A 26,314-nucleotide genomic window follows, 5' to 3' on the forward strand; every position below is an offset into this window, starting at 1 on the left:
AATACTACCAGCAAGACAAGACCTTTTGAGTACTTGAGGCTTACCAGCTTGGGTGTTATTGGTGCTCTTGTGAAGGTAAATTAAAACTAGATACTTATGCAAACTAGGAATGGATGGTCCATATAGATTTTTGCTTTAAATGGTGAGAGGGTTGAACCAGAGGGGAAAACAGTGATGGGGATTGGCTGTATTCTTTCTTTTTTTTGTAGACTATATCTTGTTCTTTTGGTATTCTCATTCCAGTAATCCAGTCATTTTAATCAAATGGACTGGTTGGGATTGGATCCCAGGAATCTCAACAGGAACTGTTATTTTTGAAGCAAACAGGCTAATGATTTGTTAGAAATTATATTGTTTCTTCTTTTGGATATCCGATTCTGATATGTCAGAAACACAACATATCAAAAGTTAGCAATGACCAAACTGGCATGTAATAGAGACACTATAAAAGATAGCCAACATCCAGTTAGGCCAACATAACAGTGAACAAAACTACTGTCAATCAGCTCAGTTCTAGTGCTGTTGGATTTTTCTCGATTGTATTCTTGCAGTTTTGAAAATTCAGTTTATTCGGTTACTGAAAATTCAGTTAATTCAGTTAGGCACACAAATTTCAGAACTTTTGTGTGCCCTAGTACTTGGTGTTTGTAGAAAACCAGGAGTGTCAATGGGACTAGAATTCACTTGTTCTTATCTGGGTTTGTAAAACTTGTTCATGTACTGAACTACTAATGCCTTGTGATGCTCTGAATTACTTGTGATACCTCTGAATTACTTGTGATCACATTGAGAAAGACTTGTAAAGATGATGATCATCTTTAACAGAAAAAAATTTGTGATAATTTTGCTAGTTTGCTGGGTTTTGTCTCCGACCATCGTGTCATGATGATTTTGCAGGTACCCCGAGAGGCCCTTGAGTTTGCCGGAATGTCGTTTAACTTCCGTTCCGGCAAATTCGGGTACTCCATATGTCCTATTTTCAGCAAAGGTCATGCTGAAATTTTCCGTGAATTTTAGCATGACTTTGCTAAAAATAGGACATATGGGGTACTTGTGACTAATGGATGGGCCGGGGTATCTTAGTAGTTAATTAAGTAGGATCAAGTGCCCCGGCGTACTTGTGACTAATGCATGGCTTTTAGGGTGCCTCGGTGTCGATAAAAACCAAAATGATGAAAAGTTAGGCTTTTAGGGTGCCTTGGCGTCGAAAAACCCTCAATGATAAAAGCTTAGATTTTAGGATGCCTCGGTGTAGACAAACCCTAAATGATGAGACCATGATCTTGTTCCTTGACAATAACCAACTTTTTGACCAAACTTTGTTTCTATTTAGAGAGAAACATGGCCCACAACGATGAGGCCGGGGGTTCGGGCGGCAAGGCATTCTGGGAGCTGTCCCAGGAGATGGAGGAACAACCTCACTTGTATGAGGCCGCCGCCTTCCCCACCGATCCTGAGACCACGGATGGTGCCGCCGAGGATGACCACACTGATGCCACCACTGATGGTGCCTCCGAGGATGCCACCACTGATGATGGCGGCGCACGCACAGATAGCAGCTACCCGAAGAGGCAACGGAAGGACCGGCGCCCGATCGTGCTCCGCACCCTCAAGGAGGAAGTTACTGAAGTGGACTCCAACGGGAATCCAACGGCGCCCGAACGAATAGTCAAGGGGTACTCGCTTCAGCTCGGGTGCATTGTCCGGAGCACCGTCTCGATCAACACCGAGAACCTGAGGCATCCTGACCGGGGGAATTTGCGCCACCTCCTCTTCACGAAGCTGCACGAACAATACAAGTTCCCCGCTGAATTCGAAAACACAAGCCTCAAAGGGAATAAAGTGAACAATGCTGCCCTCACGAAGATGAGCAAGACCCTGTCTACTTGGAAAAGCAATGTGAAGAGAATGATCGAGAAAGGTGAGAGTTATGAGAAGATCAAGGAGAAAAATCCTTCGATCACCGAAGATGACTACAACGACTTCAAGATCAATTGCTCGAGCACCGCAAGCTCCCAATCAAGTGAGTGGGGGAAACAAATGCGGGAGCTGAACATAGGGGAACACACACTCGGTCCCGGCGGTTACAGAGTGGCGGAGCCTATATGGGACAAGGAGGAGGCGGACTGTGCCGAGCAAGGCCTACCGCCCCTCTTCGATAAATACGGTGACAAGCAGACCAGGAACTTTGTCAGGGCCCGGTACAAGAAGGACCCGAAAACAAAGGAGCTTACCACGGATCCGAAGACCAGGCGGCTTGAGCTTGTTCTGGTAAGGAATACACCCCCGCGTAATTAGCTCCATATGGTTGCATTCTAATTAATGAAGCCGAATTTCTAAATGGTTCACATTCCTTCCGCAGGCGACTGAAAGCAGTAGCGCGGGGTCGACTCAGAGCAACCCTTGGGACACCACTCTAAATAGGGGGTTGAATATAATGAAGAACAAGGATAAGCTCAGTAAGCCGACGTCAGCTGGTCGTGTGGCCGGCAAAGGCTTGTCGACAAAATGGGGGTCATACTATACCGCTGGTGTGCGGAAGGAGAAAAAGACCAGCTCGGAAAGCCAGGCGCGAGAGGTTCAAGAACTCACGGCACAGGTGGCGCGGATTCCGGAGATTGTCCAAGAGCAAGTGGAACAACGACTCGGATCGACGATCACCGCCCTTGTGCCTACCTTGATCTCAGGGTTGAGTGCGTGGATTGCGGGCGGCCAACAGGGTCCGCCCCCGATTCCTAGCTTCACGGCCAGCAACTCGCATAATGCGATGGCGGGGCCATTGGTGCCTCCGGCGGAGGCGGCATTGGTGTCTCCGACGCCGGCACGGGAGCTTAATGCACCCGGGTGTACGCCGGCCGGGACCTCTTCAGCAAGCGGCCGCTCCGTCAACTGCACGCCCGCCGTTGGCGGTGCCTCGACATTAGCCGAGCTCGACGCCATCATCACGGTAACTAATTAAGCCTCTCTCGGCAGAGGACTTCATCTCCTTGCCTTTGACTGGGCATCCCTGACGCCCTACATGTTTTCGCAGGGCGCCGCCGACGTTCCGTGCACTCTCCTCCACTTCATGAACAACGAGTTGGTCGATGTCGCCAAGGGCAAAATCGTTCAACCGGGCAACCCCTTGTTCCACGGTACCCAGATGCCACCCAACTTGTTTAGGGTTCAACTGGTTCGGGTGCTGCCAGGCTGCGACGACTTGTTACCTCCGATTCGACCCGTCGGGGCCGACGATGATGACGTGATGACCCTCAGCGCCTGCCTGAGCTGGCCCCTGCTTTCGCCAAAGAGCCAGATTCGTTTGGGGGCGGGGGACACCACCCCAAAGACAACACCGCCAGTCGTGCCGGCGCCAAGTCGGCCCCATGGCAAGACCGCCGTAACGGTGCCGGACATCCCTATGCCACTGGATCCAAACATGCATATGGCACAGGATCAGAACGACGACGACGACGACGATGATACATTTGGCAACGTCGATCAGTACTTTGCCGAGCATGGGTACGATGGCGACTTCATGGGGCCTCCTTCTCAAGAACCAAACCCAACAAAAGACGTGTGCGATCTAGCTCGTACCGTGGAGAAGCCAAGTTGCAACAGGCGCCGTCTAGCGTTCAGCTCTCAGGAGACGCCTCCAGCTGCCGACTTCACCGAGCCTCAGATAGGCGAGGTGCGAAATATTATCAGCCCCAACACACTCAAGAAGGCGGTCTGTGAGCAGAACTCGGTCCCATTACAGGAGAAGAAGAAGGCACGCAAAAGAAAGACTAAGAAGGGTGCGAGCCAGCCGGCACCGAGTATGATCCGTGCTCAGGACGGGCCACCTTCACCGCAGGATATCTCGAGGAGGGTGCATGTGGCGGGTAGGGCGATGCTACCTCCAAATATGCTCAATGCTGCAACCGGTGCTATGCGGAGTCTGCACGACAGTGTTCTTTCTTTGGAGAAGCGGCGTCTCAGAGAGAAAGGATGTGGCATACCCGGTTTTCGTGGCCAAGGTGCCAGAGGGCAAGGGTTTTGTGGATGGCGACATCGGGGGTACGATCGTCCTGCGGTTTGATGACATCTTTGCTATGTTTAACCTTCATCCGCTACACTACACCTTCGTTCGGCTATTTTCGCTGAGTATGGAGATGCGGATCATTCGCGACAAGACCCCGGACATCGTGATAGTCGACCCCTTCTACATGCGTGCCAAGATCTTGGGCAGCGCTGGGGACCGGCAAGTCGCGAGTTCTTACCTCGAAGGCGTCATTCTGGCAAACCAAGATAAGGATAACTTCCTCGTGCCTTACTTTCCCGAGTAAGTCCAACCCTCAACCGGCCCGTAACATATGAATTCTTACTTTTCGATCGTTTTTCTTTTAACATTCCGTGTTTTCTGCAGTGACACACGTTGCACGCTCATCCTCCTAAGCCCCAAATATTCCATCGCGACGTATTTCGACCCGGACCGTCAGTCGAACGTAGACTACACAAATGTCAAGAAGGTTCTTGATGATGTTCTCCCCGGCTACGCCCAATCTGGAGGCACCTTCACCAGGCCTATTCGTAAGTACGGCAAGCACGTGTTCTCCCACAATACGACGTTCTGCTGCGTCAAGCAGCTGCCTGGCGGTCAGAAGGGTGCCTACTACGCCATCCATCACATGCGGGCGATCGTACGGGACCATCATCAACTTCTGCTACCGAGTAAACTCCAAGATTGGGCCGCGAGCGTGTCGGCAATCCAGGACGCGGACCTCCGACAAGAATTCTTTCGCATCCAGTCGGAGTTTGCGGAAATCATCCATCAAGATGTCCTTCGTACCTCAGGGCAGTTCTACCTTAGAAATCAACCGTCCAACAGTGACATCGACACAATGCTACAAATGCAGGATGACAACGCCCATTCTTTCATGACTCCCACGATAGACGGCGGCTTCATCCACGCTCCGGTCCCGTGAGTCGAGTTGTCTAGTTCTGAAACATCGATTGGCTCATGTTGTAATTAAACTTTAATGAACTTGTAGTATGTCTCTTTGGTTTCGAGAGTCGTTCAACTTAGATGTAATCGATGCTATTAATGTCTTGCTTTTCTGTTCCGATTGTTCTGTTGCATAATTATATATTGCTTATGTATTGTCTGTGAATTGGTACTAACGTTTCGTTTGGCTAGTGCATAGCGATGCCGACGTATGTTGTGTACAAGGGTAAGGTTCCCGGAGTCTACGATGACTGGGAGGAGTGTCGGAGACAGGTTCACCGATTCAGCGGTAACAGTTACAAAGGGTACACCACTAGGGCTGAGGCCGAATCTAGATACGCCCGCTATCTAGCGGGAGAGGGGAGGGAGCGTTGGAGGAACCGGATGAAGACGAGTTTCATCGTGATGATGCTCATCGTGATGACCGCAGCTCTCTTCTATGTGATGGTAGTTTAGATGATCGATATCGACTTGTAATGCGAAGACAAACTCGCTACTCGCGGTCTCAAGACTTGTAATATAATGTTCTATCTTTGTTCGGTCTTTTTAATTCGGAGACTAATATGATGAATTGTATTCGGAGACTAATATGATGAATTGTATTCAAAGACTAATCTTCTATTGTATTTGATGAATCTATTGTTGATGTGTGCTGTCTATATTTTGTCAAATTATACATTTTGTAACCTGTGCAAAAAACAGAAAATAAAAAAATAAAAAAAACTAATATTCATACTAATGGCGCATCACACGACAGTGCGCCATTAGTATGACAGTGCATACTAATGGCGCATCACCGGGTGGTGCGCCGTTAGTATGCTGCGGTTACTAATGGCGCATCCAGAGGTGGTGCGCCATTAGTATGCCAAAGCACCTGGGTATACATGCCCCCTGGGAGGCATACTAATGGCGCACCCTCGCATATACTAATGGCGCACCAGGTGGTGCGCCATTAGTATACCAGATACTAATTGCGCACCAGGTGGTGCGCCATTAGTAAAAATTACTAATGGCGTGCTATCAATGGCGCACCAGTGATGCGCCATTAATGGCCATATTAGGTGCGCCATTAGTAGTGGTATTTCTAGTAGTGTCTTGTTCCTCATTCCTTCAAGAAAACCCCGACCTGCTTCTGCCATTGTTCTTCTCTCCCAAAGAAGGAAAGGTGAGCGCATCAATGGTGTTAATTCTGGCCAAGGCCCGGTCTTGCAACCCCAAGACTGATCCTATAACTCCCTCTCTGTTCTTCTTTTGGGTTTGTGATTATGGTTTCTTTTCTTTTATTTCTATTTGACAGTTTCTTGATGGATGCTGGATCACCGGTCGAAGAGATGTCTATGGCTCTCACCAAAACCGTCGAGGCTCATGGTACAAAGAAGCGCAAGCACCCCGTCGAGACTACCGCGGACAAGCTCAAAGCCATCATCCTGTCCAAGCCCCCCTCTCCGGGATCCCTCATTAAGCAAGTCCAGGTAATATCTCTTCTTGACGATCTTTTTCTCGATCTTGATCGTGTTTTTTCATCTAACACGCAGTACTAGTACTAGCAGTACAACTTTCTGGGTGATCTTGCATGTGATTTTTGTGTGCCAGATGACGGTTCTAAATTCCTCTTTTGACCAAAACATGCGAGAGGATGACACTGATTTCTTATAGATTACTTTCAACTACTTTATGAACATCAACGCTACCTTTGAAGAGGGTATATTTGCCTCGGTAACTTGTGTTATGGATATTGCAAGTAATGCGTCTTCTCTCCTGCCTTTGAAGACATGTTCTAGTGTCTTTGTTCACTCATTTCTGTGCGTATATGTAGTCATATATGGAGTATAATATTGAAAATCATCTTACATTTCTGAACGGAGGTAGTAATAAAATATTTGGTTTCTGTTTGAATTAGAACCAGGTCCGCGGTGGAGATGAAGTTCTCAAAGTCATGCCGTGTGGACTGGAAGACCTGGGGATGAGTTCTATTGCTAAACTATCCAGTTGTTGTGTCCTTGTCGCCACGTGTCCTGAACTAGTGTTTTCCTGTAGCATTGTTGTCAGGCGTGTTCTCGAGGCTGTACTTGACCACAACAATTTCTTGGTTGTGCCTTCGATTACGAAGGGTGTGGTTCTTGCAAAGCTTCCCGACAAATCTGATGCGTCATGTCTTCATCGTCATGTTTATGAGTGGAATGACCACTCTGTTAGGTTCTCCATGGTTGACGAGATGGTGATGGTGCCAGTAGACATCTCTCATGAAGTCCATGGCCTAGTCAGTTATGCGGGGTTCATCCCGTAGGTCGGTGGCAAGAAATGGTCTGCAGAGTTTAATTAGTGCAACTTTTCTTGTCTATAGTAAGTACTATTGTTCATACTTGATTTGTGTTTGTGAACCCTGTATTGTTTAGTACTACCGCTTTTGGTGTGTGTGTTGAGTCCTAAGAATAATCTGTGTTAATGTCTGTCCACTCAATTTAGTCTGTATATTTTGAAGTATCCAGATCATCTTTTTGTGAGGACAATTTATCAGTTATGGTTACACTCCAATATCTGTATGCATTGCAGGGTTTATCGCACCCAGCAGGATTTCCAGTCCCTTGGATGTTCGGTCGATACGATCTGTCTAGACCTTTGGACTATCCTGCTTATGGGAGTAGGCGGGGGCCCTGCATGCCACGCGTTGTTCTACGATCAATCTTCTCTTTAGTACATCAACATAGTGATTTCCTGGTAAGGATTAACTCGTTTCACATCAAGTAAATCTTATTGATTTACTGTCTAAATCTTATTGATTTAACGTCATGTTTTCTTTCTTTTGCTGCAATTTTATGATCCAGGTTTTGCCATGTGACATTCATCACAGAATAAACCGTTTGGTTTGCTCTATGGTGGCTATTTTTGTAGGTTTCACTTCTTATGTTGTGTCAGTAACGAATGCACTGTCCATCACTTATATTACTGGAAAAAATTGGATCAGTGTGTTGTCTGAGTACAAGTTGGATCCCTATGATGAACTGCAGTTTGGTTTAACAAACACGGCACAATTAGTCCTTCTCGCGTTTAAAAGAAATGAAGAAAAAAACTGGATCAAGGTCACGGAGCCTAGACAAGTTAGAAAGCTGATCATAGCAGACCAGACACGATCGCCGTTGTCTCGCACATCGGTACCACCTTCAGCAACGGATTGAGCACTAGCAGTTGCTCTAGCACTGACAACGGTAGCAGCTCAGTCTGATCCAGCTGAGGATTGGGCACCGACCGCGTCAGCGGATCAGGATGATCTACCGAGGATCGGGCGTCGACACCAACACCTGCTCCGACACTGGCACCAGCTCTACAAGGAGCACCATCTCCGACAGCAGCAGCGGCACTACCAGTCGCACCGGCACGGGAACCAGCAATGGCTTCGCCACCTGCACCAATACTTGCACTTGCATCTGCTCCAGCCTGTTCAGCGGAAACCGAACCAGTAGTTGCACCGGCAACAGATTGGGCTGCAGTTGGCACTTCATATACCAAAGTCCTTACAAAAACCGACATGTCCACCTTCTTGGTAAGCATTGGCCGCCCAAGTGCTTCGCTCTTTTTTCTTTCCATGTTGTTTCACATGCTTCGCTATGTTGATCTAACTGTTTGTGTATGTCCTCTTGTTTGCAAACAGAGAATTCCTAGAGCAACGAGGGAGTCTTTCAACAATCCGGGCAACCGTGGCCAAGTTTCTCTTACCATGCGCAACCTTGGTGTAAATGATCCTGCTCAATATACCGTAAGTACAAAGGATGGTCGCATGATGATTGATACTAATGGATGGTCAAGGTTCAAATCTAAATCATATCTTGCGGTAGGGGATGATGTCAAAATCGAACTTTCTCGGCAAGGAGAGCTGGTCCAAATCAACTTTGAAATTCTTCAGTAGCAGCACGCAACTGCCGAACTGATCTATCCTCCGACAGATTTTGATGAAATAATCTGGCGTGGTGAAACAAGTGTCCTGTGTGCATAAGTAGTACAACAGTATTATTTATCACATGGTATATCGTTGATAGAATTGCAACTCTGATTGCTGGTTAGGAACTGTCATTCAATTTCATTCCAACAATTGTCGTGCTTTATTCAATTTTGTGAATTCGCCTTGCGACAGCATCTAAAACCAGCGCCGTACCAATCGCTTGCAATATGAAAAGCGCTGAGGTAGAACACATGGGCACCCAAACATGCAGGCCCACCAGACTGTGGCCCAAAATCCAGAACCGTGAGCCTGTCTGAGTATTATATTCTCAGCTGAACCCCCATAATGCTCGTGCGTTGCACGTAACATCAAGATGCATTTGTATAAGTATTTTATCTTGTGAGAGAAAAGGATGAATGAGGGAAGGCCTTATTTGCAAATGTGGAGAGGTGTGTGGGTACCTTTTTGCAAAATTGCCATAGTTTCGTTCCTATCCATCAGATATAAATCGGACGGCCTATATTGCAAGATGGCAGGCACACCATCATCACCAACTCGTCTATACTGTGTTAAAAAAAACTCTGTTTTTTATAATTATATATGTTATATATATTCCCTTGATTTTTCTTATGTATAAAGTAGTGATATAAAATATTTTTATATTTCTTTACAAAGGGAGTATCTCTCTGTCAAAAATATAGTATTTATGTGTAACTAGTTACTCCTGTCTTTCTACTTCCTTTCGCTGATATGTGGGGCATCCGGCAACGGGGTCCACGTGCCAATATGCACCAAATTAGAGTGCACAACTGCACGGTAGACACACCCCGGTCATAGTGCCGCAGTAATGCCCAATGAGCCGTCAAATCACAGAAGCCCCCACCTTTCCAGCTTTAGCAGTAAGCTGGACGGACAAAGAGGCAATATTTCACTGGGCCTGAATCCCCTTCTCCCTTGTCTGCTTGTTCAGAGAAAACCCCCTCTCGGCGATTGCATGGGGTTTTTTCATGGAGAACCAGGTACGAAATCTTCATCCATCCCTGATAAATCCAAGTCCCTTGGTCGCGGGTAATCCTAGGATGGAAGCCGCCGCCGTTGATGTATTTTTCTTCCTACTGAATCTAGTGTGTTTCATTTGCAGTGCCCAAAGTGCGAGGACCCTACAGGTTTCTGCGCCCTCGGCGAGACGCCACACTTGTTGCTTCTCATCCTAACATAGGACTTTAAAACGCACACAGTATGTTCCTAGAATCATGTTTTCTATCCGTGAGGGTGGGTTTTTTTGAACATGCTGTCGACTAATTTGGAAATTTGGATTGCTTTATTTGGATAAAAGTTACTAGTACGATGGTCAACACTGACGTGAAGGAGGAAATTATTTATAGATTTGGATAGGGAATACATTGTGTTCTCATATTATTTTTCTTGGAGTGCATTACTTGCTCTGCCAGAACACATGTACTCAAGATGCTCGGCCTTGCCATAACTGAATACACCAGTTTAATGGTCACAGTGAAGACAAGCCATGGATATAAGTTCCGAGTTGGGTTCATGAACCAAGAAGATCGCTGCTTTTTTTATGGGCGAACTTGGATAAACTTTCTCAAGTGTTACAGGCTGAAAGTTGGCGCATGAATGTTGATGGAAATAGCAAGACCTGGTCTCATCTTCACTGCAATCTTCCATCCCGATGTTGTTCCAATTGTTCATCCATGTTAGTTTTGTATCTGGTTCTTGCTTGTTGCCTTGATTACTTCTTAATCCACCTATTATGTCTAACTAATCAGAATTTAACTTTAGAAGTAGCAACGAATCTCTCACGGAGATGCGACTTCTAACAAATATTTTCTTATAATTGGTGCCATGTCACATCCCTAGTTCTAGTAATGCCTAGTGCCAGCATCTGGTGTTGCGTCATGTTTAAATTTCAGTTAAACTTGAAATGGGGATGTTCAAACCCTAGCACCAAATGAAATGCAACTAGGATCAAAATAAAAATATTTTCAACGAACCTGAAATGCCCTTCAAAAATGTTCATCATCTTTGCCTTGGTCTAGAACCTCTGACAAAAATGGTTCACATTTTTCTAGGACTGCATTGGGTCACTGAATTAAATCATATGTTATTTGCATTTGGGCATTTAAATTCTATATAATATTTTAAATGTCCACATATTCATGAACTAAAATGTTTACTGTTGGAAATATTCCAAACAGTAGCCTTGAGTAGTTTCATGAATTTTGCGGTTGCTTTGGTATTTTTTAACAAAGCCCTAAAGTTACAGAATAAGTAGAAAACAGAAACATGATTAGAAAAGAGGGGGAAAGAAACTAACCTGGCCTCTTACCTGTAGCAGCAGCCCAGCTGGCGGCCTAGCTGGCAGCCTAGCCCACCAGCTCTACCAGTCATCTCCCTCCTCTTGACAGAAGGACGAGAGGCACGTGTTCGAGGTGCGCAACCATGCGCCGTGCCACGTCCTGCTTTCTGCCGCTGCCCCGACGCATCTGGACGACGCCACGCATCACCCCGGACCCTCTCGCCACTCCCTCGTCCTCATCCCCTCCTCTCTCTCGCTCTGCGCCTCATGCCCGAGCGCCACCATCGCTACCGACGCCATTCGCCGCGGCCAGAGCCACCGCCTAGCCTCCCCAACACGTCCAGGAGCTTCGCCTCCGTCGTCTATGCCTCCTTGAGGACACACACACCACTGGATGCCCCACAGCGTCGCCATCTTCAACGTCTTCATCGCCGGCCGCCAGAGATCCCCCTCAGCGCTCCGCTCGCTCTGGCGCTTCCCAGAGCTCATCGACCCACCTAGCGTGATCATCATGAGCTCCTGTCCCGAACACCCCTCTCCTTTGCTTCATTTGCCCGCTGTAGCCACCGCTTCGCCTGCGCCCGAATGCGCCGCCGCCCGAGCTCATCGCCGACGAGGCTCCGGTGACCAACTGGTCCCGTGCATACGCCCGTTGGCCTCGTGAGCACGTGTAGAATCTGTAGGTACTAACTGATGTTTTCCCCACGCGCTGCATCGTAGGTTTCGTCGATGTCTGAGCTTTGGCCGCCGCGCTTGTTGCCGCTGCCATCGCTTTGCTCCACCTGCAGCCGCCTTGATGCCACCACCGAACACGCCTCGTCACGATGCACCCGTAGAGCCCAGCCGCGCATGCTCTCGTCGCCGGAGTCGCCCGGACGAGGAGCGCCGCCGCGTCCTGCTTAGCACCGGCGGCTAATCACCATTTAGGTGACATGGGCATCATTAGTGGCTAATGACCCACTAATTAAACCCTCCAGTGACATAGACAGCTAGGCCCCACGCCTAACTAACACCGGGTTTATTTTCTATTTTTATTAGTATATAACCTAGTGGGACCCATGCGTCAGAGTTGATCGTGCTGACGTGTCCGTTGACCCGACCCCACCTGTCTGTGACCCTAGGCAGCACTGAGTCACTGACTAGTGGGCCTAAATGGTCAGGTTTGACCTGGGCTGGCGCCTTTGACATGCTGACGTAGTGATGATGTCACTCTAACGTCACAAAGCCTTTTCTAGAATTTAACTAAATGTAAATGATTTATTTATTTTCAGAAATACCCTAAATTTAATTCATAGAAATTAATCTATAACTCAGATTGAAAAGATTTATCTATGAAAAATTATCAAAAAAATCTAATCTATCCATTGGTACTGGTTTCATGCATGATAAAGCAACTTAACCTTGCTATATAGATCAAAACATGTAAATGCACTTTGGAATTTCATAGTTTGAATTTGAATTTAAACCTTTGGTCCAAATCAACTCAAACTCTTCTGTTGCTAGCTGCACTAGCTCAAATAACAATATCTTGCCACGTCATGATCATGCATCATATTGTTGCATTGCATTGATTGTGTTCCTTCTCTGTTGCCGGTATTTGTCCCCTCTCAGTAGACGTGGTTCTGAAGATGAGACCGATGACACCGATGAAGAACTATACTATCTTCAGAAGTGCCAGGCAAGCAAAACCCCCTTGTTCATTGCGATTTAATCCCACTCTCTCGCTTTTGCACTCTTTTACTGCATTAGGACAACAACGATTCATCTGTTACTTGTTGTGGTAGTTGAACCCCGTTTCCTCTGCATGATGTGTCATTGCAAAGTAAATAGATGAAACCCACTAGTATGAGTAGGAGTTGTTTGAGCCCTGATGTGCCTACTCATTCATGCTTGTTTGTCATGCCTGCTACTGCTTAGAGTTGTGTCAGGTCTAATTCATCGGGGATGAATTGGAAAGTTGTGAACATGTTCTACTGTTGAGAGCTAAGTGTGTGAACACGATTTGGTAAAGGTACCAGTGAGAGGCCATGTAGGAGTACATGGTGGGTTGTCTCATTGAAACCGTCCTTAGGAACCGAGTTCTGTGTTTGTGATCCATGAACAGCTACTACCACGCGTTGGGCCCGAAACCAATGCACCCTGTCGACTTATTAACCGCCTTGATCCCTGTCGAGGAGTTGCAACTAGTTTCCGGTGTTTGTAGGATATGTGTTGGAGGCCGTTTGTAGGGCTGACCCTAGGGGTGGGCTATGATGCGATAGATACACCATGGCACGGTGTACCGGGCGCCCGTTTGGTGTCTCGGGAACCCTGCACACATCGTTTGGGGCTGTGAGCGAAATCCCGGCCAGATCTCCTCGCGGATGGAACCCGAATAGGCGATAGACCTGGACTAGAGACTTGTGTGGTTAGTCAGGTTGTGGCCGACTCCCTCACCAGGCTTTCGCTTGAAGGTTGTCAAGATACACGACATGTACATGGTGGTAAGTGGCAAGAGCGTGTGTGAAGAAGTACACCCCTGCAGGGTTATAAATGATCTATTCTAATAGCCGTGGCCGCGGTAAAGGACTTTTGGGTTTCCTATACAGTTCATAGACAAGTGGAAGTGGATACTCTAAAATACGCAGGATAAGCGTGAGTGCTATGGATCGCGTTCTCATAGGGAGACAGGAGCGGATCCATAGTGGTGTATTGATATGGTGAATATGTAGACTCGTGTGCGCCACCTCAAAAGAGTTACATTTGTACTCACGTTTGCTTAATTTATGTTTCTGCAGAGAAACTTCAGTCTCACTAGTAGTTCCGCGTGGACCTCGATGTTTAGCTTGTTACCTCAGCTACGATCTTGTGACCTTGGCAGGGTCTTGTAGATTGTCAGGCTTCGTAGCCTTTTCCATTTGTAGTTGTCTATACTCAGACAAGTTAAGCTTCCACATGTGCTTGTTGCTTGTATGCTCTGTATGTTGGGTGATGAGACCCATGATTGTAATACTTGGTTCCTCAGAGCCTAATGAATAAATACTTTGAGTCGTAGAGTTTCGTTGTGATGCCATGTTGTATTTACACATATCAAGCATATTGTGTGTATGATTTAAATGCTTGGTATGTGTGGGATCCGACAACCTAGTTGTCTATCCTTGGTAGCCTCTCTTATGGGGAAATGTAGTCTGGTGCTTCCACTGAGCCATGGTAGTCTGCTATAGCCCGGTTTACCGGAGTCCTGCTAGCCCAGTTACTACTGCTCCAGAACACCCAGACTGACCGGCATGTGTCCCACTTCGTTCCTGTGTGTGTCCCTTCGGGGAAATGTGACGCGGTGACTTCTAGAGTCCTGCTAGGCTGCTACAGCCCGAGTTTTCGGAGTCCTGTTAGCTCAATTGCTATAGCCCAGATTCACACGCTGATGACCGACACATTCGAGGTTGGGTCATGTATGCATGTCCCCGTAAGTTAGTGCCACTTTGGGTTCACGACTAGTCATGTCCGCCTGGGTTCCCTGTCATATGGATGCTAGCTGCACTATCATATATGTGAGCCAAAAGGCGCAAACGGTCTCGGGCCAGGTAAGGTGGCACTTGTGGGAATACCGTGCGTGAGGCAGCAAAGTGATATGATGTGTTACAGGCTAGATCGATGTGACTTAGGATCGGGGTCCTAACAGCTTTGGTATCAGAGCCTGACTTCCTGTAGGATTACCAAGCCAAACTGGTCAAAGTTGAGTCTAGAAATGCTTTAGTTATATAAGGGGATTGATTGTGGATGGGAACGTAAGGCTCTTTTTACTCCTTTACCTTATGCCTTCTGATATGAGTCAACCTCTTCTTTTCTATGGGGTTAAGAACTAGGCTTCTCGTCTTTCTATCAGGATCACGTGTTACTAATCCGTAGACTCATAGGATTGATGGATTCAAGCCTCAGTTCCGTTCCTACTACTTCCGTGTGTTGACAATTGATCTCAGAACCTTGATATTGCGATCTTAAGTGCTTATGCCACCATTTCTGCAGGATGTCCCAAATATTTTTGAGCAATTACAGCCGTTATGCTGTCCGAGTCATCCCAGGTTTCTAAATAGTCTGATGCATTTGCAAATCCCTTCTTCCCGTTTTTGATGTTATTATGGGCCAGATTAAGCACACTAAATGGTCTGTTGAGGTACTCCATTGCCTTAACATATATGTTGGAGCTAATATTATGACCCCAGTCATCCTAGAGAACCACCCACTAGTCTAGCACTGCTTTATACCCCCAGTGTGATAATTCTGGCTACCATTCTCGCAAGCATCTCGTGATGCCATTTAGTTAGTAGGCATTCTATTTCTGGGTTGTTGAGCCCAAGATTCACTCAACTTAACTCATGTTGGTAGTGTTTGCTCGTTCCTTTAGGATATTAGTAATCTTTGCGATAGTCCTCGAGGTTCGTGGTATTTTCTTCTTCCAAATACCATGAACTACTTATGGTAGAAGTTCCTCGTTGAACCGAACGATCACAATCAGGGTGCTCTTCATGAGTTCTCGATTCTATATTGTCACTCTGCCAGTTCTAACTTACTACATGGGTTATCCGGAAGAAATATGTTGAAGTCGTTCGACATGCTAATACATGCATTCCAATTCAGAAAGTTATATGTTCCTTTGAGTTGTTAATCCCTAGTTGTTTTCTGACCTTCATCTATCAATTGATAATCAAGAGTATGTGTGCATTCATTCATTGATGCCTATTATTCTTGTGGTCCGTCAAGCCATTCTATTCTGGAGTGACTAGGAGGAACAAACTCCGGTACCTTATCCATTTCTTGGATTGGGTCAAAGTAATTGTATTCCACAGATCAAAATGCCAATCTAGCTTTTGTTCTGTTCTACCCTGGAGTATTTCCTTCTTTATGTCAGGAATATCACGGGAATTGCACACCATCCTATGAACTCTTGATACAGTGATACTTCTTGCCATCATTTCTCATTTCTCGGTCCCATGTTGTCACAACCGGAATGCCGACAAGTGAACCATAATGTGTGAAATCAATACTCCTAGCAACAGTGTTGCTGGGTAGTTAATGGACATTAATATCATTCTTAGTGTGTTGGTTATCGAATCACTATTCTAGGATTGATCGTGCTACCTAGTCCTTATTTCCATTGCACCCTTCGATCAATGAGTTAGGATTGTGTCAATCCCTCGCTCTTTTGATCATATCATCTTGCCTCAAAAGCAAGATTGTTCTCGAGCTTAGTAACATATCGGTGGTTCGTGATGTTCCGATTATCTTCTCAGAAGTATTACCAGGTTGTCACCTGACCGCTACATTGAGTTCGTGATCATGTTGGTTTTCCTCCAAACAACCCATTCTCCAAGATTTTGTCTTGGATACCCTGAACTAGTCGGTTGAGCTAAACAACAACTTGGGGAGTTGGAAGATAAAGCTTTTTCTGACTTAGTTCATTCCAAAGGTATATATTTTGTGTGTGTGTGTGTGTGTGTGTGTGTGTTGAAGAAAGATGATATCTCTATCGATTGGTCCTCATGATCAGTTGTTGGATCTATTGCCTTGTCAAAACTTTGACTTGAGTATGGGCTATCGTCAAGTCAAATCAGAACCAACGATGTTCGTAATGTTGTCTTACTCGTGGTTGATCCCTCGAGCATACACCATTACATCTTTTGGTTTGACCAATGCTATCACCATGTTCACATGATGGTGGAAGTCCAGTGATATGGAAATTCCGATGAGTTGCTATTGAGCCCATCAGCAGCATCTTGTCTCCTCCATGATTCATGTTGAACATCAAGCTAGTGTTGGAAACTTTTGTAAGCATTATCTTCATGTCCCTTTATGAAATACATGTTTGGTGTAAGAAGTGACTTTCTCCAAGTTCACGTGCATTAGGTGCAAGTTGGCGCTGTGAATTTGAGAAAGTTACTTTTGCTTCCCCTGGAATCGTCCCAAGCCAGTCATGCATGTGTGAAGTATTTTGTGGTTTGGTAGATTAATTACCTCCATTCCATATGTATTCCCTGGCACACCAAGCCACTGGCTGATTTGTTCAGGGAGAAGAAGTTTCTTCATAAGAGCTAATCATATGACTTATGCAAGGACTTCGAAATCCTTGATGATGGATCCTAACCTGAACTCGATAGCGTTTTATTATAAGACTTCTACGTGGTCATGCTTGTCTTGGACAACGTGTTCACATGTATGTAGCAGAACCAGCTCATGTTTTGGAGCTTGCTATCGTAGTTCACTCCCCGAGAATCTCGCAACGTCATCTCGTCGACTTTTGTTGCAAACTTTCATTTTTCTTTCTAGACTTGATGAGTCTGGAATATCCTGACACCAACCAGATCTGAATCTCAGGCAGATATGATGGTTGGAACATTCTCGACATTTGCATTTTGTTCCTAGCTTGCACCGCCTTGTGCCAATCTCCCTTGGACTGCCCTTCTTAGCAATTCTTGTTCAGGATCATCTTCAGAAGTGGTCCTACCATGGGTCCCATCCATTTTCGATGATAAGCAAAATCATCCATCGTGTTGTCTTCAACAAGGTAGTCCACATCATCCATTCGAATCCGGATATGCCATTCCTTTTAACTCTGCCAAACGATCGATTGTGATTGCCTTAGGCTGGTATAAAGATTTTCAATGATCTAGATATCAAAAGTAATTCTTTTTGCCATTTAAGGGAATAACTCTACGAGTCACCTCCCCAACGTGCCCCATTATGGGATCATGGTAATTGTTTCCTCGCTACTTTGAAACCCTCATCAAATTGTTTCTTCCATCCCACCTGATACATGGTTTGCCTATCAACTCCAGAGATGCTTCTACATCTCATTCTGTGAGTTGATCTTGTGATCATTAATATGATCCTAAGTTGCTCAAACCTCAAGGAGATTGATTCTTCTAAAATTCTCCCTTTCGTCCCGTTGTCATGTTAGTTGGAGTTCTCAGAGCAAGACATCAAGACAAAGATGGTGATCGTATCAACGTTCTTATGAAGTACAACCTGGATCGTGAAGGTTGTATTAGTTATGCGTTCCCCCTTCCATCTTACCCTACGCTTGAATCTCGGGACGAGATTCTTGTTTAGTGGGGGTGAGTTGTCACATCCCTAGTTCTAGTAATGCCTAGTGCTAGCATCTGGTGTTGCGTCATGTTTAAATTTTAGTTAAACTTGAAATGGGGATGTTCAAACCATAGCACCAAATGAAATGCAACTAGGATCAAAATAAAAATATTTTCAATGAACCTGAAATGCCCTTCAAAAATGTTCATCATCTTTGCCTTGGTCTAGAACTTCTGACAAAAATGGTTCACACTTTTCTAGGACTGCATTGGGTCACTGAATTAAATCATATGCTATTTGCATTTCGGCATTTAAATGCTATATAATATTTAAAAGTCCAAATATTCATGAAATAAAATGTTTACTGTTGGAAGTATTCCAAACAGTAGCCTTGAGCAGTTTCATGAATTTTGAGATTGCTTTGGTATTTTTAATAAAGCCCTAAAGTTACAGAATAAGTAGAAAACAGAACAATGATTAGAAAAGAGGGGGAAAGAAACTAACCTGGCCTCTTACCTGTAGCAGCAGCCCACCTAGCGGCCTAGCCCACCAGCTCTGCCAGTCATCTCCCTCCTCTCGCCAGAAGGACAAGAGGCGCGTGTCCCACGCGCGCGACAATGCATTGTGCCACGTCCTACTTTCCGCCGCTGCCTTGATGCGTCTGGACGACGTCATGCATCTCCCCGGACCATCTCGCCCACTCCCTCGTCCTCATCCCCTCCTCTCCCTTGCTTTGCACCTCGTGCACGAGCGCCACCATCGCCATCGACGCCGTTCGCCGTGGCCACAGCCACCGCCTAGCCTCCCCAACACATCCAGGAGCTCCGCCTCCGTCGTTTACGCCTCCTCGAGGACACACGCACCACCGGGTGCCCCATAGCGTCGCCATCTTTACCGTCTTCATCACCGGGCGCTGGAGATCCCCCTCGCCGCTTCTCTCACTCCGGTGCTTCCTAGAGCTCGTCGACCCGCCCAATGTGATCACGGTGAGCTCCTGTCCCGGACACCCCTCTCCTTTGCTTCGTTTGCACGCCGTAGCCACCGTGTCGCGTCCGCCCAAATGCACCGCCGCCCGAGCTCGTCGCCGACGAGGCTCCGGTGACCAACTGGTCCCGTGCATACGCCCGTTGGCCTCATGAGCACGTGTAGAACCTATAGGTACTAACTGTTGTTTGCCCCGCACGCTGCGTCGTCGGTTTCGTCGACGTCCGAGCTCCGGCCGCCGCGCTTGTCGCCGCTGCCATCGCTTCGCTCCACCTCCAGCCGCCTCGATGCCACCACCCGACGCGCCTCGTCGCGCTGCACTCGTAGAGCCCAGCCGCGCACGCTCTCGTTGCTGGAGTCGCCCGGACGAGGAGCGCCGTCGCGTCCTGCTTAGCACCGGCGACTAATCGCCGTTTAGGTGGCGTGGGCATCATTAGTGGCTAATGACCCACTAATTAAACCCTCCAGTGACACAGACAGCTGGGCCCCACGCCTAACTAACACCAGGTTTATTTTCTGTTTTGATTAGTTTATAACCAAGTGGGACCCACGGTTCAGAGTTGATCGTGCTGACGTGTCCGTTGACCCGAACCCACCTGTCTGTGACCCTAGGCAGCACTGAGTCACTGACTAGTGGGCCCAAATGGTCAGGTTTGACCTGGGCTGGTGCCTTTGACATGCTGACGTAGTGATGATGTCACTCTGACGTCACAAAGCCTTTTCTGGAATTTAACTAAATCTAAATGATTTATTTATTTTCAGAAATACCCTAAACTTAAAAAAATCATAGAAATTAATCTATAACGCATATTGAAAAGATTTATATATGAAAAATTATCAGAAAAATCTAATCTATCCATTGGTACTGGTTTCATGCATGATAAAGCAACTTAATCTTGTTATATAGATCAAAACATATAAATGCACTTTGGAATTTCATAGTTTGATTTTGAATTTGAACCTTTGGTCCAAATCAACTCAAACTCTTCTGTTGCTAGCTGCATTAGCTCAAATCACAACATCTTGCCATGTCATGATCATGCATCATATTCTTGCATTGCATTCATTGTGTTCCTTCTCTATTGCCGGTATTTGTCGCCTCTCAGAAGACGTGGTTCTGACGATGAGATCGGTGACACCGATGAAGAACTATACTATCTTCAGAAGTGCGAGGCAAGCAAAACCCCCTTGTTCATTCCAATACAATCCCACTCTCTCGCTCCTGCTCTCTTTTACTACATTAGGAGAACAATGATTCATCTGTTACATGCTGCGGTAGTTGAACCCCTTTTCCTCTGCATGACCTATCATTGGCACAGTAAATAGATGAAACCCGCTAGTATGAGTAGGAGTTGTTTCAGCCCTAATGTGCCTACTCATTCATGCTTGTTTGTCATGCCTGCTACTGCTTAGAGTTGTGTCAGGTCTGATTCATCGGGGATGAATTGGAAAGTTGTGAACATGTCCTACTGTTGAGAGCTAAGTGTATAAACACGATTTGGTAAAGGTACCGGTGAGAGGCCATGAAGGAGTAAATGGTGGGTTGTCTCTTTGAAACCATCCTTAGGAACTGAGTTCTGTGTTTGTGATCCATGAACAACTACTACCACACGTTGGGCTCGAAAACAATGGACCTTGTCGACTTATTAACTGCCTTGATCTCTCTCCAAGAGTTGCAACTAGTTTCTGATGTTTGTAGGATATGTGTTGGAGGCCGTGCATAGTGCTGACCCTAAGGGTGGGCTTTGATGCGGTAGATACACCGTGGCAAGGTGTATCGGGCACCCGTTTGGTGTCTCGGGAACCCTGCACACATTGTTTGAGGCTGTGAGCGAAACCCCGGCCGAATCTCCTCGCGGATGGAACCTGAATAGGCGATAAACCTGGACTAGAGACTTGTGTGGTTAGTCAGGTCGTGGCCGAGCCAGGCTTCCGCTTGAACATTGTCGAGATACACGACGTGTACATGGTGGTAAGTGGCGAGAGCGTGTGTGAAGAAGTAAACCCCTGCAAGGTTATAAATGATCTATTCGAATAGCCGTGTCTGCGGTAAAGGACTTCTGGGTTGCCTGTACAGTTCATAGACAAGTGGAACTGGATACTCTAAAATGTGCAGGATAAGGGTGAGTGCTATGGATGGCGTTCTCGTAGGGAGATGGGAGCAGATCCATAGTGGTGTATTGATATGGTGAATATGTAGACTCGTGTGCGCCACCTCAAAAGAGTTACTTTCAGTCGTAGTTCAGGATAGCCACCGAGTCAAAGCTGGCTTGCTGCGGTTAAACTCCACCACCCCTGTTGTTGATACTAATGCATAGGTAGCTAGTTCTAATGTAAGTCTTGTTGGGTACATTTGTATTCACGTTTGCTTAATTTATGTTTTTGCAGAGAGACTTCAGTCTCACTAGTAGTTCCGCGTGGACCTCGACGTTTAGCTTGTTACCTCAGCTACGATCTTGTGCCCTTGGCAGGGTCTTGTAGACAGTCAGGCTTCACAGCCTTTTCCATTTGTAGTTGTCCGTACTCAGACAAGTTAAGCTTCCGCATGTGCTTGTTGCTTGTATGCTCTGTATGTTGGGTCATGAGACCCATGATTGTAATACTTGGTTCCTCGGAGCCTAATGAATAAATACTTTGAGTCGTAGAGTTTTGTTGTGATGCCATGTTGTATTTACACATATCGAGCATATTGTGTGTATGATTGAAATGCTTGGTATGTGTGGGATTCGACAACCTAGTTGTCTATCCTTGGTAGCCTCTCTTATAGGGAAATGTAGTCTGGTGCTTCCACTGAGCCATGGTAGTCTACTACAGTCGGGTTTACCGGAGTCCTGCTAGCCCAGTTACTACTGCTCCGGAACACCCAGACTGGCCGGCATGTGTCCCACTTCGTTCATGTGTTTGTCCCTTCGGGGAAATGTCACACGGTGACTTCCAGAGTCCTGCTAGCCTACTAAAGCCCATGTTTCCGGAATCCTGTTAGCCCAGTTGCTATAGCCCAGATTCACACGCTGATGACCGGCACATTCGAGGTTGGGTCATGTATGCCTGTCCCCGTAACCTAGTGCCACTTTGGGTTCACGATTAGTCATGTTAGCCCGGGTTCTCTGTCATATGGATGCTAGCGACACTATCATATACGTGAGCCACAAGGCGCAAACGGTCCCGGGCCAGGTAAGGTGGCACCTGTGGGAATACCGTGCGTGAGCCAGCAAAGTGATATGTTGTGTTACAGCCTAGATCGTGGTGACTTAGGATCAGCGCTTGACAGCTTTGGTATCAGAGCCTGACTGCCTGTAGGATTACCAAGCCAAACTGGTCGAAGTTGAGTCTAGAAATGCTTAAGTTATATAAGGGAATTGATTGCGGATGGGAATGTAAGGCTCTTTTTACTCCTTTACCTTATGCCTTCTGATCTGAGTCAACTTCTTCTTTTCTACGGTGTTAAGAACTAGGCTTCTCGTCTTTCTATCAGGATCACGTGTTACTAATCCGTAGACTCTAGGATTGATGAATTCAAGCCTCAGTTCCGTTCCTACTACTTCCGTGTGTTGACAATTGATCTCAGAACCTTGATATTGCAATGTTAAGTGGTTATGCCACCATTTTTGCAGGATGTCCCAAATATTTTTGAGCAATTACAGCTGTTATGCTGTCCGAGTCATCCCAGGTTTCTAAATAGTCTGATGCATTTGAAAATGCCTTTTTCCCATTTCCGATGTCCTTTTGGGCCAGATTAAGCACACTAAATGGTCTGTTGAGGTACTCCATTGCCTTGGCATATATGTTGGAGCTAGTATTATGACCCCAGGCACCCTAGAGAACCACCCACTAGTCTAGCAATGCTTTATACCCCCAGTGCGATAATTCTGGCTACCATTCTCGAAAGCATCTCGTGATGCCATTTAGTTAGTAGGCATTCTATTTCTGGGTTCTTGAGCCCAAGATGCACTCCACTTACCTCGTGTTGGTAGTGTTTGCTCGTTCCTTTAGGATATTAGTAATCTTTGCGATAGTCCTCGAGGTTCGTGGTATTTCCTTCTTCCAAATACCATGAACTACTTATGGCAGAAGTTCCTCGTTGAACCGAACGATCACAACCAGAGTGCTCTTAATGAGTTCTCGATTCTATATTGTGACTCTGCCAGTTCTACCTTTCTGCATTGGTTATCCGAAAGAAATATGTTGAACTCGTTCGACATGCTAATCCATGCATTCCAACTTAGAAAGTTATATGTTCCTTCGAGTTGTTCATCCCTAGTTGTTTTCTGACCTTCATCTATCAATTGATAGTCAAGAGTATGCATGCATTCATTCATCGATGCCTATTATTCTTGTGGTCCGTCAAGCCATTCTATTCCGGAGTGACTAGGAGGAACAAACTCCAGTACCTTATCCATTTCTTGGATTTGGTCAAAGCAATTGTATTCCACAGATCAAAATGCCAATCTAGCTTTTGTTCTGTTCTACCCTGGAGTATTACCTTCTTTATGCCAAAACCAAACTAGCGCTGGCGGGGCCGCCTACTTCGGCCTCCCACGGCTGGCTGCGCCTTAGTGCACGCATCGCGGCCCCACCGTCTCCTAAATCATTAACGCCGATGTCCGAGGCCTCGCCATCGTCCTCCATGCGCTTTGGTGCGCTCGCCGCGGCGCTGCCCTCTCGCGTTGTGATCATGGTCAACAAACAACAGGAATCGGCAGAAGTACATGGAGAAGATGACAGTAGGGGCCCACCATGTCAGCGTATGGAAAAAGGAAATGCTTCCTCCTAGTGGCTTCCTGACATCTGGGACCCACGACATTGTGAGCGTATATAGTCAATAGACAAGAGAATAGCACAAGATCGGCTGACACCTGGGAGGTAGCTGCTCGAGCAGTATTTTTTTTGTTATTATTGAGACGGAGCAGGGTTTCAACTGGGCTGTGGCCCGTCTAGTCCAGAGTTATATTTTATGTTCACCATATGACCAACCCAACTATTTTTTCTTTGTGAAAATGAGCCAAGTTTATTTTTCCTGAAGAATACCTAATCCAGGCCTACTTATTTTTCTACGCCCTAATGGGCTGCAACTCTTTGAAGACGCCTGCAAATCTTGAAAGTAATATTAAATGGGTTGGAAATATAAAAACAGATGACAAATTGGCAATTACTTTATAATTTCTGAATTTTTTCACATTTTCAGATTCCTATTTCACTGGGCTTTAACCTAATTTAAATATATCTTCAAAGTACTTTAAATCTGGCTCGACATTTCGGTATTAAAAATAGTTGGAAACCCACAGAAATATGCGAAATTTCGTTTAAATATATAACCCTGGCCCTGGCCAACAAAAAAACGGACTGCAATAAATTGCATAAGAAATTGCAATGAGCTATATATAAATTATTAAAGAAATAGGGAATGGTCTGACTTGTGAGCCTATTAAGTTGACGCGCGTGCAAGATTTTTTTACTTATTATATATGTCAACAAAGGATTCTAGCAGACGTAACCATCGGATGTCAATCCAACGGCCGTCGTGTTTCTTCAATCTCTGATCTTCTTGCTCCAGTGGCCAAATCTAGCGCCGGAGGGACCGCCTGCTCCCGCCTCCTGTGGCCAGCTGTGCCACCGCACAGGCCTCACCACCCCCTACTACTCCCACCGCTGGCCAGGGAATCCCTCTACTCACCCGCACCCCCTGTTATTCTGCAGCGACGGCAGCCTCACACCGCAGCCGAATCAGTGACCCTCATACTCCTCTCCACGTGGGCTTCCACTTCCGCATCTTCCCCGGCTCCGTGTCGTCCCCTTCCTAGGCCTCGCTGTCGTCCACCGCCCTGGTGCTCTTGGCGCGGCATGGTCAACATGGTCAAGGAACGACTTCCATCGAAAGAGTACTGTACGTGGAGAGGCTGACTGCTGGGACCCACCAGCTACATATTCGCACTCAAGGAAGTGCGTCCATATTACAGGCAAAAAAATGATTCGGCCCCTGACTGCTGGGACCCACCAGCTACATCTTCGCACGCAAGGAAGTGCCTCACAGTCGGGACCCACCTGGTTGAAGCGTAAGTAGCGTTGTCATTCTGGTCGCGAAGGTGTACGTACATACGATCGGTCTGTCTGCAGGCTGCAGCGATGAACCGTGGCTGTGTAAGGAAGGGAACGTGTCGTAGTAGAGGTTCACATGTAGCATGTACACGTACGTACAGCGACCAGGGTGCAAGAAAGTAAAATACGGTCACGTACGTACATACGGGCGGGGTCTCGAACGCCTACTTGCGCATACGTACGGCCACGACTCGTGTACATGACTGGGTCGAAACGGAGAAGCTGCGTCGTCGACATGTTCATGGGGAGGCAATGGAATGCGTCATGTTCATGGGGAGGCAACGGAATACGTCATGTTCATCAGGAGCCAACCGGCTTGGATGGAACAGCCGATAGAAACGAGGCCTGGCGTACCATAGATAGCAGGAAATAGCCTTGTGTTCGACCAGCCACGGCCGAAATGGGATCATGTTCATCAGGAGGGGTCTGGCGTACCGCAAAACAAAGGAAACAGACTTCTGTTGGACCTCCTACGGTCGAAACGGGGTCCTGTTGACTGGGAGGGGTGTGGCTTACCGCAAAACAGAGGAAACGGACTTGTGTTGGAGCGCTATGATCAAAACAGGGGTCATGTTCATCGGGAGGGGTGTGGCGTACCGCAAAATGGGACTCCACGGGATACTGTTCATCTCCACCGTTGACCTCCTCCAGCCTCCACGGGCTACTGTTCATCCACCATCGACATCCTCCAGCCTCCACCTGTGACTGTTCGTCCACGGGCTCCTGTTCATCCAGCCTCCACCGCTCCTCCACCAGCTACTGTTCAGCCAGCACTCTCCACGGGGTCCTGTTCAACCACCCCTCCATGGGCTACTGTTCATCCAGCCCTCCATCGGCTACTATTCAACCAGCCCTCCATGGGGTCGTCCTGTTCATCCAGCCCTCCACGGGGTCCTGTTCATCCACGCCCAACTGACTCGATCGATCGGGGTCCTATTCATCCAACCCCCCA

The sequence above is a fragment of the Triticum dicoccoides genome, chromosome 7B, assembly GCF_002162155.2.
Source record: "Triticum dicoccoides isolate Atlit2015 ecotype Zavitan chromosome 7B, WEW_v2.0, whole genome shotgun sequence".
Classification (NCBI taxonomy): Eukaryota; Viridiplantae; Streptophyta; class Magnoliopsida; order Poales; family Poaceae; genus Triticum; species Triticum dicoccoides.